Source organism: Notolabrus celidotus, chromosome 12, assembly GCF_009762535.1.
Source record: "Notolabrus celidotus isolate fNotCel1 chromosome 12, fNotCel1.pri, whole genome shotgun sequence".
NCBI classification, from domain to species: Eukaryota; Metazoa; Chordata; class Actinopteri; order Labriformes; family Labridae; genus Notolabrus; species Notolabrus celidotus.
Window position 1 is genome coordinate 6,518,482 of NC_048283.1, and position 15,527 is coordinate 6,534,008.

Sequence of the window (15,527 nt, forward strand, 5' to 3'; positions counted from 1 at the left end):
AAAATGTTGTTTTATGAAAAACATATGCTCATTTTAAATTTGATGCCAACAGCATGTTTCAAAACAGGTTGGACAGAGGTTCACCTTTGTGTTGCATCACCTCTTCTTTTATCAACACTCTTTCGTCACCTTTCTTCCCGATTGGCTATCTTTCTGTTCCACGTGACAGCCCATGTGTGCTCGGCTGTCCACAGTCTTCTTCGAGGTAGATCTAGGGAAGTGAAATCACTCTTACTAAACCTCACACCACAGGAAAATGGTGAGATAATCTTTAAAACCATCAGAAAATCTGGACTTAGCTGACTTTTGTTGGAAGCAGGGAATCAAGCCCAGAATCATCCTTCATTACCTTGAAGTGTGTAACCCATTACAGAGGGTTCTCTTGGAGGACGGTATTTTAAATTGGGGCTCTTGTAATGAAGTTTATGCTTTACTTATTTGTGATACCGGTCTATACGTATACAATTGGCTCATGTTTGACCCATTCATCCACCTAAACAAGCCCTTGATGTGATTTTCTTGTATAACTTTTTTGCATGTGTCCAAATTCCTATCTGGCCTGCTTCAGGTCGGGTGGATCACAACTTTTTTTCTAGTGTAAGTATTTTAGTAAACAACCAAGATGGCCGACAGCGATGAGGATTACCTTGGAACTGTTTTCATGTCATGCATCATGTTGAACTAGCAAGTTATGAAGACTGTATTTTGGTTCCTGCACCCAAGAGGCGTAAAAATAGGTTTATTTTTTAACATTTTGGTTTCTAAAACTCAACATATACAACACTTCAATACATTTATTTATTCTGTTTCATTCTTTTATACTCATATGTATAGTTTCATATACAGTTGTGCTCATAAGTTTACATACCCTGGGAGAATTCATGATTTCTTTGGTAGTTTCTTTTGTCTTTATGACATAAAAAGAGTAAACACAGTTGTTTGAAATTTTGCTTCACCCAACTACTAACCATGATTGAATTTTTTTTTTTCTCTTATCATTCATATTCTCTGAAAAATTGCCCCAAAAAAATCACAAATTCTGCCAGGGTATATAAACTTATGAGCACAACTGTACATGCACAGATAGTAGTAGAGAGGCCATATGGTCTGTGTAAGTCCACTCTGTGCTGAAAGCATTTCAGTCTTCCATCATCAGTTCAGGTGAAAGCATCCATTTATACTCTTAATCTTACATTTACACTCATACATGTCTGTTATTCATACCAGTTCCTGCTGTCATCTCTACTGTAAACATTTTATCAATAGTTCTCTTGCATATGTCCCTCACACAAATGATCAAATATACAGTATAACTATATTTGAGATCCAGAGGAGCTTATTGAGGTTTTATATTCCAGAGGCTAATATGGGCTTCATATCAGAGTAATGTCTGATGGAAGGTTACAAACTGTGTATTTCCTCCCTGCAATGTAAAGACCTGCCGGATGTTCTTGACAACAATACAAAGACAGTTTGAAGGATCATGCTTTCAGAAATCTTAAATGATTTGCAGTTTTGATGTGCAGAAATCACCAAATGCAGAGAGAGAATATGACAGTATATAACTAGACAGGTTTGTGTATAGAGGTAGATGTCAGTAACATATTTTGACCCATTCCTCTGCCAGCTTTGCTCTTTATCTGTGCATATATGACATGCTGATGGATGGATTTGTGACACAGAAATGTGCTCAGAGTGACATGATGTTTGAGATCTTGATAAATATGACAGTATCGCTCGTCTTTCATTTTGTTGCAGCGTGAGCTTCGGCAAAGAGCATCAGGGAGCTGTGAAGAACTGAGAGTGGGAGTGAGAATATAAAGACACAGCTGTGGGAGAGCAGAAAGCATGAGGGGATTGTGATATAGAGCATTAGGAATAAAAGGAAGCGGCTTGAAAAAGAGGGAAGGCTGAAGAGAGGAAACAGAGGAATGAGGACAGTCAGTGTGTGCTTGAATGAGTGACAGAGACAAAATAGAGGAGGCAAGGGAGGAGAGAAAGAAAGAAAGAGTCCAAGAGGTGGGAAAACTCAGGGGGAGGGCGAGCTGTGGGGAGACGATGATTTGTGGCTCTCTCCAGCGTGCTAGCGTTACAGGAATGGCCCTCCAGGGCAGCATGAAAAGCCTCTTGATTGTTAGGAGTGGTAACTGGAGCCCCCAGCTCCTTGCCCTGATAGATTTATTTACATTTCAGCGCCTGGATCCCACTCAGAAAAAAATGATACGAGGCGGCCAGGGCATCAATATTTTGTAGTAGTGATGGTCCTGCTTCACCAGCCCCTCCTTTTGCTCTCTTGTTTCATGATGATGACTTAATGCTGCTGGTGAACCTGCATGTTGCTCCGGCTGGTCATTGGCTGGTTTGTACAGAAGTACAACGATTATATCCATAGTCTGTTATTTGCTATGGCTGAGGACAGGAGCCTGAGAGTCTCTTTTTCTGTAATTAACTTTAACTAACACTTAATCAATGGCTATTTCATGAGCATGATTGCATTATCGCATCTGATTGAGTCCAACACAGTACTCCTCACTCTCAAGTCAATCCAAGCTCTTATGGCTGTCACTTTATTTTGAAAGGCTTGAAGACATCTGTGCAGAACCCCTGCTGTGCTAAATATTAGAGCAAATGTGCAATCTTACACTATTAATGGCCCTCAAGCTTTTAATTTCTGCCTACTCTATAATTACTACAAATTAACCACTGAATGCCACACTTACTCTCAGCCGTCAGACTGCATCTCTGCCTGTAAAGTGTGAAATTACAGCTTAGATTAACCCCGAAGAAGAAAAATAACATTCTTCAGCTTCATCTGGATGGTTATTTACAAGAACAGCATAACCGCTGATGCCTTGCTGTGAATACTAACCGTAGCTTTTAAGAAGAAACGGATCAATTCTTACTCACATTTTCCAGACGGTCCTGGTAAAAACCACACAGAGGCGAACCTCTAAAACCTCAGGGCTGGGCACAGGCTAACGTCAGGCATCGACTCAGTTGGCAGTAAAAGAAGGCTGTAGAGTAATGACAGGAAAGATATTTTCCTCTACTTTTGTCTGCGCTTTCTTGAACAAAAATTAACGAGAATAATGCTACTTCATTATTAGAAGCAAGCTAACATAAGTTAGTTCTCCTAGCATGCTATCAGGCTAAGCAATATGCTTGTTCTGCAAAACATCTGCCGGCTAATTTGGGGAAGTTTTGATTGACTCCATGACATTTAAAGAGGAATGTACACAAACTCAGCCCTCAGTGCTCTAACATTGATTGAGGCTGTTACAGTTGAAGTGGTCCATCTGCTAAAATCTGATCACTCGTCAAGGAGATAAAGAGATATGAATGTAAAGTCATGCTACCTGTTATACAACAAGACATAGCCCCCAATGCGAGTGCAAATATACTGGAGATTAAAAGGTAAATGACACAGTTTTCTTATTGTATGGTGTATTGTACTGAAACGTAACGTAATGTAATGTAACATAATGTCACGTAACATAATGTAACATAACATGATCAATCAATCAATCAATCAATCAATCTTTATTTGTATAGCGCCAAATCACAACAAACGTTATCTCAAGACGCTTTTACAAACATAGGAGGTCTAGACCACACTATGTCAAATTATGAACAGAGACCCAACACCAAGACAGGGTAAGACTCAGTCTGACCCCACCTTAATCCATCATGACCATTGCACATCTCAGTATTTAGCTAGTTACAGTGGTGAGGAAAAACTTCCTTTTAACAGGCAGAAACCTCAGGCAGAACCAGACTCATGTTAGACAGCCATCATGCCTCGAGTTGGGATGTAATGTAACGTAATGTTACGTAACATAATGTAATGTAACATTATGTAACGTAATGTAACATAACATAATGTAACATAACGTGATGTAACATAACATAATGTAACATAACATAATGTAACATAACATAATGTAACATAACATGATGTAATGTAACGTAATGTTACGTAACATAATGTAATGTAACATAATGTAACGTAATGTAACATAACATAATGTAACATAACGTGATGTAACGTAACATAATGTAACGTAACACAATGTAACGTAACATAATGTAACATAACGTGATGTAACGTAACATAATGTAACATAACGTGATGTAACGTAACATAATGTAACATAACATGATGTAATGTAACGTAATGTTACGTAACATAATGTAATGTAACATAATGTAACGTAATGTAACATAACATAATGTAACATAACGTAATGTAACATAACATAATGTAACATAACGTGATGTAACGTAACATAATGTAACATAACGTGATGTAACGTAACATAATGTAACGTAATGTAACATAACATCATGTAACATAACGTGATGTAACGTAACATAACGTAACATAATTTAACGTAACATAATGTAACATAACGAAACGTAACATAACTTAACATAACTAATGTAACGTATTTTAACACCGCATCATATGGTAACAAGGCGCAGCTTATCCTATCGTTTAAATTGCATCGTATCCTAACGTAATATATCTTATTGTAACGTATCATAACATATCGTAATGTATCGTTTCGTAATGTATAGTTTAGTAATGTATCGTTTCATAACGTCTTGTATGGTATGGCATTGTGTCGTATCGCATCGCATGTAATTGAATCATATCGTTACATAATGTAACGTATCGTATCGTATGGTAACATATCTTGTTGTATGCTATCTTACCGCATCGTATCGTAATGTATTGCATCGCATCATTTAGTATTGTATCGTGATGTAATTTAACGTAGTATATCTCATCGCATCAGGAAATATTCTGCTTTTTGGAGCACTACTCAACATCATTGTTTAAAACTGATCAAAAAAATATGCATTCAGTTCATAAAGTATGATGAATTGGTTTAGATCATTGACTTTATACAGAATGCACAATGGGCCTTCATCTTCTCTCATTGTGAAATATGACACCACAGCACCATCCGTTAACCTACTGGGTTTGTGGAGCCATGACATGCACAGAAGCAATCTGGTGTGTGGAACAGCGAGACTGATGTCACACCCTGTCTGCCAACCAAAACAAACATTTCACATCCCTCAGGTGAGTCCAGAGCAGAACAAATTCTTGTTTTGATTTGAAGCAAACACCCTCAGTTAACACAAGTTAAATGACTCGTGTTAGTGTTTGTTATGATTTCTCACACCTTTCCTCCTCTACTCTGCTAATATGGTAATGAGTGCAGCAGTACAAGCTCTCATTTGTCAACAGAGCTGAAAATCAACAAACCTTTAAGCATCATATAACTAATAAAAACTAAACCTCCCCCAAAAATATGAACACTTGAGCATAAATCAGCATGATAAGAACTATCTATTAAACCACGCTGGAGAATAATTTGTTTGACCCATGTTTCATCTGTTAGAATGCAGGAGGCAGGCTTTCAGAGCAGCCACCAGGGGGAGCTCTAAAACAACTGGCTTCAGGTCCTTTTCTTGTACTTTTTTGACATCTAGGAAGATCTAAGTTCTGCTTCCAGCACTGCTCATGATGTAGCAGTAATGTCTTGGAGATGACCATCTCAATGAAAAGTAGTTATTTTTTTTAACAGTTTGGGAGATTAATAAAACACAAGCTTTTCTTTCACCATCTTGCTGTAAGCTCATTAATGCCAAAGCTTGTGCCGTAGATTTTCCCAAAGAAGAACAAACATAAAAAGGCAGCAGCCGCTCTGGACAGCCACAGCAGATCTCCACACGCAGACGGCTCTCAGTCTTAAGTGGAAGAGCAGCAGCCTGTCTCCCATTTAGGATAGTGGGCTATTTAGCCTGACAGCCATTAAATATGAATTAAAAACCACACAGGCCTCTTTGCCTTGGAAAATGTCATTACATATCTTTATGGCGGCCGATTGTTGAATAAGCAGTTTGCAGTGCTCCCCTGGGGGCAAGGCTGGGGATGGGAGTGGAGTGGAGAGAAGTGGATGGAGGGAGAGGAGGGGTGGGTGGAAACCGGGGTGGTCAGATGGAATGGAGTGATGGTAGGATGGGGGGACAGATGGAGGAGGAATTAGAGGATGAGTAGAGGGACAGAAGAATGAAAACAGAAGGAGGAAGAGGAGGGTGGAGGTTGGGAGGGGGGCACACGTGGAGGATGCAGAGAGCGGGTGGAGGAATAACGAACAGGCAGGTCTTCTGTAACGGATGAGGCCTAATAGCAGCTGAAATGGAATCTACATTACAGGTCCTAACTGAGTGCAGTACTTCAGGGGCCGGCCCGAAAGGAGCAAATAATAGCGGCGGCTTGAAGTGGTGCTTCAGTTTCTCTCCAGCAGACGAGGGAGATGTGTAGGGGGGAAATGAGATTGAAGGGGAAGGGTACTTCAGAGAGATACTGGCCTTCTTAGTATTTTCAGGGTTGTTAGAAACATCTCAAAAGGTCAGCGTGTGCCTAGCGACCTATTTTATTGCACAGTGTTTACAGGAAGTCCAAACCGCCGGGCTGTAATTATCAAAGCTGCACCTCCAAATTGTGATGGCTATTGTTAAAGACAAAAAGACATTACTATTGGTCTTGTGGTGTCTTGAATACACCCTTTGTGGCCGTAATACAGCTAATTTCACTGATATACACCCAGACAATGGCCATTTAATGAGGTTATTTTCACTGATGCACTCAAGTTTATCCTACAGGATAATACTGCAGAGTGTCATGAGAAAAAAAACACATCATAATGTGTTCTTTATACGTTACATTGTTGTTCTCAATCAGTCCAACATCTGAGAGGAAAATTCACGTGATTACCAAAGTGCAAAACATTACAGAGGCACATAGGCTGCCAGGAGTTCTTTCCAGAGGGTTGCACTGCAAAAACTCAAAACTTAGCAAAACTGGGTATTTTTTGAAGATATTACTAGAGAAAAATAAGACCTGAATTTATTTTATAGAGTAAAAAAATGCCAATGGAATAGGAAAAACACTCGAAGAGTTTATTTGCAAAAAAAGATCACTCACTTTTATAAAATTAAAAAAATGTTTCAAAAAACATTTTTTCTTTTCGAATCAATTCAAATTTGCTTTATTGGCATGAAAAAAGAGATGTTATTGCCAAAGCACATAAATTCATATAATACATTATATATATTCACAACACACTACACTCACTATATATACATTAATCACACACTGTATTCATTACATATTATATTCATCACATACATATCAAACATATATTATATATATTACATATTCTATACGCATTAATGAACGATTACCCATACAGCATATCTCAATGTCCTCACCCCAAGCGGTGCGCTCACAAAACCCCCACTCAAAATTAAACACCATGGGATGGTGCGTCCCTCTGGCTGTGACAGGCAGACACATATTTAGCAGCCAGAGGAGCTGCTGACCCTTCCCCCAGGAGAACTGACAGTTTCTCTCCTGGGGTTAATGTTGAGAAGTTTCTATTACTGGCTTTAGGTATTATCAATCAATAGAAGTTGGGTTGCTTTGAATAAGTCAAAATGACATTAGTAATCAGAGGTATCTTAAAAATGTAACTTTATTAAAAATCTTTATTTAAAAGAAATTTGGTCTTTGAAAATTTATGAAAAAGGAGATGTCTGTTGTTGCAAATGAACTCTTCACTTGTTTAGTTCTGAGTTTTTGCAGTGTAATGCTGTTTGTAACATCATTCTGTAATATGGCTTCATTTTGCTAATGAACGTGTGATCCTTTTTACTCTGGCTGTTCCTGAAAATCACAGAAAGTAATTAATAAACGATGTGTTCTGTTTTATCTGATAAATTGTAATCATAGTTTTCTGTTTTCAGCACAGGGCCATCTGTCTTTTGCAGATAAAATTAAGTTTTACATGTATATAGATGAGCAACTTCAGTGTAGCCAATCTAATAAATCAATGTATTTATTGTGTTGGTGAAAGAATACATCCCACTGACATCAAGGAAATGGTTACATTTACTACAGAACTCAAAAACCACAAACTTCCCTGTATTAGTGTTGTAATGTGTAACAAGAGAGCGGTTTTGTGCACAAGTGCTTTCAATCTGACAAATAAGGCAAAATGCAGAGCACTGTTGGAACCTTTATGGTGCACTCCCATTGGTCAAAATGGTGAGTAGGAAAGCCTGACCCACGTTATCAATGGTTGCTATCTCGGGGAAGAAGCAGAGTAAGCCACAGACTGCGGGTTTATAAGTACCTCCTGTTACTTTACATGCAAGTCAAGTAGAAGCATGTTGTTCGTTTAAAATTAAACTCAAGTTAATTATCCAACGAGCCGGCAGATATTTGTAGGGAGGACAATTATTCTCAAATGTTGGTGCCAATACCGAGCCTGGCCGCAATTTGAAAGAACAGGAAGCTGTAATTGTTGCAATCGACATTTCCATTAATTGCACAAAGACTGTTAAAAAATTAGTCAACAGTACCTTGTTGAAATCATAAGCTGTGTCACAGTTCAGGGGCTGCATCCCTCGAAGGGCACATTCGAAGACCAGTTTCATGACAGTGGCACATTGAAGGCTCATTCAAAAACATCCCACATGCACGAGGCCATGCGGGGTGCATCAGGTGCATCCTTCAATGCCAACATATCCTTTGATTCTTTGCACAGCAGTTTAGACAGATGGCGGGCAAGAGGCTGAACAATACCTTTTTAAATAAATCGGGCAAAGTGTTAGTTCAGGCGGGCCATGAAGTCAAGCTTGGCCCACAGTACATCAGCTGCTCTTAACACCGGCCCTTATCAGCTAACAGCTCTGCTGATTACATCTACACATCCAAATGGCAAATAGCAAAATGGGTGTTCCAATGAATCTGCTTTACTCTGCCTTCTCTTCCTGTTTCTCCTGCAAACCGTTTTGCAACCCACCTCCACCCCAGCTCCTCCTGAGTCTTTTTTTACATACAAGTTGTCTCTGATGTCTGCTTTGTTCTGTACCCTGGGGGTCTTTGCAGCTGCTGCTCTCCCTGCCTTGGGTTTTTAGGTATGCACATGAAAGAGAGGGGAGGTGTGCTCTCCCCACCTTAGGCTTTTGGAATTCCACATAAGCACAAGGAAGGTCAGGGAGCTCCCAGAGGTGAGGCATACCACCTAAATAAAACGTATTGTATGCAGATAATTTCTTCTCTTCGATGAGAGTGGTTCTGATTAATTGGTATTTGGTTTCAAGAAATAAAAATTGAATGAATTAGGACATATAGACTATTGAGTGTAAAAAAAACATGGACCTAGGCTCAGTGACATCCCCCATTGGGTTCTGAAGAGGTGTTTGCTGTTCGGCTAACAGCTGCAATGCACCCACCAGTGAGTCAAATCAGCCGTGCCTCCAATTATACACAACCCTTAGTTAGTCTTAGTCTAATCAAAATGAATGAGTTATTTACTTGTTAAAAAAAATACCCCGCTTACAATTATTCCAAAGAAAGAAACAAACCAATTTGTGCATCAGGCTGTAAACATGTTGGATTCTGATAACCTTACACATTGAGATTTAATGGGCTCTTTCTTGGAGCAAGCCTTAAGTGGACACTTGAAGAACAGCAGGATGGACTTTATAACACCTCTTCAGTTACCAACAGGTGACGTCACTGTAAGTACTTGTATAGCATATGCTTCCACCCCTATGTGACCTAAAAGAGATTGAAATGTGTTTATGTTGAAGGTTTTTTATCGTGTCTAAGCTGCAGGACCCTCAGCACTCCCATACCCTGTAAATATTTTTACACACACCCTGTATATATACACTACCAGTCAAAAGTTTGGACACACCTTCTCATTCAATGGTTTTCATTTATGTTTATTATTTTCAAAATTGTAGATTAATACTGAAGACATCAAAACTATGAAATAATCTGGTTTTGCCATAATCTGGATTACAACAGTAGTCAAATAGGGCTATCCATTGTGTACTAACCCTACCTCTGAACAACACAACTGATGGTCTCAAACACATTAAGAAGGCAAGTCATTCTACAAATGAACTCTTGACAAGGCTCATGTTAATTAAAAACCATTCTAGGAGACCACTTCATGAAGCAGACTGAGAGAATACCAAGCGAGTGCAAAGCTGTCATGAAGGAAAAAGGGGGCTACTTTACAGAATCTAAAATATAAAACATATTCTGCTTTGTTTAACACTTTTTTGTGAATTAAATAATTCTATATATGTTCTTTCATAGTTTTGATGTCTTCAGTATTAATCTACAGTGTTTCAAATAATTCAAATAAATACAAACCCTTGAATGAGAAGGTGCTTCCAAACTTTTGACTGGTAGTGTACATGTTTCTATTCATGTTTTTACTCCTTGTTTTTATCTTGCCTTGGTTCAAATGAAGAGATGGACGTGAAGCGAGGACTTCATGGTGAAGTTAGCTCTTTGATTTGATTGACTCATGGGTTGATTGATGGACTTGTGTTGAGGCACGGCAGCAGAGAGATGGTTTCACACGAGGATTGAGGGATGGATGTAGAAATGAGCAGACAGATGGAGAAGCAGACAGGCCGCCAGACGTGAGCAGCCACTGATTGTTGTTCTATTGACCATGTGATTGGTCAATACGTTGCTCCGTCTGAAACACTATCTCCCACTATCAGGTTATCCCAAGCCGTCTCTGAAAACAAAAAAACGACCCTGCGACTTATTTATTCAATACAGGCATGTAGCAACATCCTAACAGTCGATACATGCACGTAACCTTTCCACATATCCACGTCTAGCTTGTGTTCAGAGATAAAAAAAAAAAAACCTGATTCACTCCTGTTCACTTCGACCTCCCCTCATCTTCCAAACAGACACCGCAATATTTCGGTCGAACGTCTGCGCACAGAGGTGCACAGCTCCACTTACTCCTTTCCTTGCATCGCTCTATTTTGTGGGAGTGTGTGTATGTGTATATGTGTGTGTGTGCTTTCGCTGCTGTCAGTCCACTTAAGGGCCTTTGGTTTCAGAGGAGGCCATTGTGTTTTCCTCCATCGCCTAGCAACCATCACCAAGGCCAGCACTCCATTGTTGCGGAGGCTGAGCACCTGAATTGCCTGCTGCCTGTTTCTACTTTTCAAAATTGTACTGTAATTTCACAAAGTGGTGTTTCAGCATTAGAGAGAGAGAGAGAGAGAGAGAGAGAGAGAGAGAGAGAGAGAGAGAGAGAGAGAGAGAGAGAGAGATGGTCGGGTTTTTAAAATTGGAGGGCTATGAAAATTGGGGGGAAGCTTCATTTGGCCGTTTCACATCAGGAGTCGGACATGTTTGCAAAAAGCACACAAACAGCGGAGACGTAAAGACTGTCAGAGCGAGGATTGTGTTCAGAAAAAAGAAAACAAACACTGAGTCATTTATATCGTAGAGCATACTCAATCTATATACCTACGTGTGTGTGTGTGTTTCTGTGTGTGTGTGTGTGTGTGTGTGTGTGTGTGTATCTGTGTATCTGTGATGAAGGCAGGAACAGAGATAAAGAGCTGAGTGGATGCCTGTCAGGGTTTATATCAGATGTGTGTTTATTGCTTCAGTTTGTTGAAATTTACTTTATAGAGTGATAAAGAGAGACAGAAACCTACAAAGACAGACGGACAAAGAGAAGGAGAGAGAGACAGAGAGAGAGAGAGAGAGAGAGAGAGAGAGAGAGAGAGTTGGAGAAAATGGGAAAAATATGAAAAGAGCAACATGTAGTGGGGCGGGACTTGAGTGCTGAAAAGGTTTGTGGGCTAGATTTTTCTCGGTGACGTCACTTTTTACACAGTTTCCTTGAATAGCACCTGTGTGCATGGGGGCTGTCTGTCCGTCAGTCCTGAGTAAAAACATAACCCGTGCCAGCAAAAACATATCTATCAGTGTTCTTCAGTGGCCATTGGAGAAAGATGTGTCTGGGTTTTTTTCCTCAGAGGCCAACATCGACTCTGGTGTCCGTAAAGCTACTGTAGAGAGTCGGCCCCCCTCACACTCTCCATTCTCTCAAAGCTAAAGACTTCAGCATCTTTATTTTTTCCACGTATGGTTTTTTTAAGCGCTCTTCTTGTGAATTCAAGTGATTTTCTTTACAAAGACTGCGCTTACTCTTTGTGCGGTGAAAATTGGTCTTTTTTGTGCTCCTGCAATCACCGCCCTCCTGGATGACCCCAGGTGCCTGATTCAGAAATGGTAAGTACCAACAATTTAACCTTCAGATAAATCAATGCGTCTGTCATTAAATTGTGCGACCTTGTTTTTGTTTTGACTGATTCATTATGGAAATATCTGTTTTACCGATTCTCTCCTGGTTGTCCAATTCTCTTGCCGAAATATCATGACCGTCTTGCCATTTTCTTTCAGTGTTTCTTGATTTCTCTTCTCTATTTTCTGTTTTGTCTCCGCTTCCCTGCAACCGTTTATCATCAAACTTCATATAGATTCATACAAATCTGCTTTTTCATATTATTCTCAAAGGACGCATAAAAAATGCTCACAATCGTTAAAAAAAAAAGTGGCTTTTTTGAATCAACTTGCATTCCTTAGACTTGCACACACACCACACTTACATACACACAAATACCAGCGAAAAACAGCCACACACATGCATGCACACACTAGTGCAGATCAGGTTTCATTGTGGCGATGCAATGCACACACACACACAGGCACACAGGCACAAACACACAAACAGGGTTGTCTGTGCAGAAGGTCCAGTGAGATGGCAGCACTGTTGGCCGACATGCTCTCAAGTTTCAGTAAATACTCACATCTTCCTCCTGCATCCATGTTCAGGATTCACATTCAGGAGGAGTCAGGAGTCAGTTTAGAAAAGCAGATTTTAGTGATTTGTAGAGCGAAATGCAGCAAAAAAAAAAAAGTCCCCCTATCTTCAGGGTGCAGCAGGAGAAACTGAAAATAGGTTTGAATTTGAAAGAAATGCAGTTGCAGGTAAGAGAGTGAATAATATCTGCAAGAATCTGAACATTTGGAAGAAATATTCATACAATCTTACTGCCAACAGCCAATCAGTGCTGTAAATATCTTATATATGATTTTATGACTTCTATACTGTTGATAACTCAAATCTATGAGCTGATGTGTAGGCTTAACTACATAAATTAAAATGCTTTATCTGATTTTAAAAAAGGAAGCATCTCATGTGTGGGTTTAATCTACTCAATGTAATAAGTGTCCATCACTGTAATCTGTCCATCTCTGTAATACACTGTGTGTCCGGCTAAAGCATTAACAAAATGGCAAAGTGCCAGAAGAGAAACAACTGACTGTACGTCTCCCCTCAAAAGCTGACTTCACATGTCCGAAACATTATTATTCACGTTAAATTATTGATCATGATTGACGCTGTGAAAGAACTTACCTGCAGCACGTAGACTTATTGGCAGTATGGAAAAGAGTAGAGTACATGTATGAGGGAGGAATGATGAATTAATGCAGCAGTTTTCAGCTGAGCTCAGAGAGGAGGAGGAGGGCAGGGGGGGGAATGTGAAGAGCTTCATTTGTACGTGGAAAAAAAATGGTTTGGCAGCCACTTGTAGCTTCTGATCGAATCGGGAGAGAAATGAAAGAAAAATCAATTTCAAGGGCACATTGTTGAATTCTGCTTCAGTGTAATACTGCAAATCCCAAATCATTTTTTAAATATATATGAGTATATTTCTTTTAACTGAAGGCAGAAACCAAATATCATTCTCCTGTCACTTAAATCTGCTGCTCATTTTCTGAATTAATGTCTGAAGCGTTGCATCTATGAAAAGCAGATATCAGTTTGAAATCAATAATCTTTCAATACAGTAGAGCACAAGGAGACGTCTTTGAATGTCTCGCCAAAATCAACGTTACATGAAATATCAAATTTTAAATAAAAAATGCAGCAAATTCTCACTTTTGACGATTTGGAATCATCACATAACTACTTCAAAATATGAGTCATCATTTTCAATACAGCTGCAGTTCAACTTTCTTTTATTAGTTTTATTAATCTGCATCATTTCACAGTATTTGCTGAAACATTTGGCCAAGGCTTCTGAAGTCTTCAGCCTTTCATTCGTTTTATTACAAAGACAAATAATCAGCTCCTTGAATTCATGAAAACATGATTATAATGGAGCTATAAAAACTGTGTGGTAGAAATGATGCACGTATATGCTCACAGTGTGCGTTCTCCTCAGCCTTCACCTACTGTACTGACTGACAGCTGAATTAAACTGACACTGAACTGATGAACACTGAGGTCAAGACATAAAATCACACTACTGAACAACTGCTTGTGAGTGTGTGTGCGAGTGTGTCTGTGTGTGTCGCTCTCTCTGTTCCTGCACGCAGGTTTGTCCCCCGGCTGTACTGAGCCTTGAATCACACAGTTTGTCCTGGCAGATATCTCAGACCTCTGACCCTACATCAAGCCTCATTATCTTCAGCTTTCCCTTCGTCTCGTCCTTCCTCCAGAACATCTGGATCCCGAACCCTGAGTCCAGCCCTCCTTGGTCCCGTGTTTCAAGGTAGAAAGATTCATGCTGTGTGGCTTCAGACAAAGATGAAAGTGTATGCTGAAATGTTAAACTGGAGTAAATACAGAGGCAACATGATGACTTTATGATCCCTGTTCTCAAATATAATGAGGCAGTGGTACACAGATTATTGAGGTAATTGAAATAATAACTCTGGCAGGGGGGCTTGTCTTTAAGTGTATTTCTCTCCAGCACAACTCGGAGCGTTTTTACAGATTGTTTGTTGACAGGCTGCCAACTCGCTCATTTAATCTCTACCAGCAAGAGGAGAAGGCCGCTCAGGATGGCCTGTTCTGCTGCCACACACACACACACACACACACACAGACTCCGGCCTTCAACTCAGAGTTATAAGTGCTGAGGGAAGTCGGGTTTTGACAGAAGGGTGTCAAAAAGCCCCTTTGAAACCTCCCTCGTCTTCAGGACTTGCATCATATATTAGCTCAAGGAGGCCACCTTGAGTATGGCTGGCAACACATCAGGAAGCACCACAGATTAAGACTAGAGATTAAAGCTGCTGGTCATTTCATTCTGGGAGCAAGTATACACATTTGAGTGTTTCAGACTCTTTTTAATTTGTACATTTGTTGCTGGAAACAAGAATTTAAGAGTTTTAAAGAATGCTGCTTGAATTGTGACAAAAAGGTTCATTTAATCTCCTCCACTGTCTGCATTGGAGTCCATAGCGGCGTGGAAGACTAGTGATTTTGTTGTTTTTGTGGTCAAACTGACAACAAGTCCTTGTCTCCCGCACTGCTTTGAGATACAAACTGAAGCTAAATCGGCAGTCCCAACAAAAATCAAACACCAGGCTCCCATTTTACACCATGAAATAGCCTTTTGACAAAACATGGAGTGCATCTTTTGCCCTATAAGTAATAAATAAGAGCAGTAATTACACCCTGATGTCTCACTATTGTGCAGAGGAGTCCAAACTGGGTCAAATCTACATTAATCTCCACGGGGGAAGGTGTGCGATTTTGGCTTACAATTGGCTTCAAAGGTTTAAAGAGACAGCTTTTATAAGAGTCATTGTT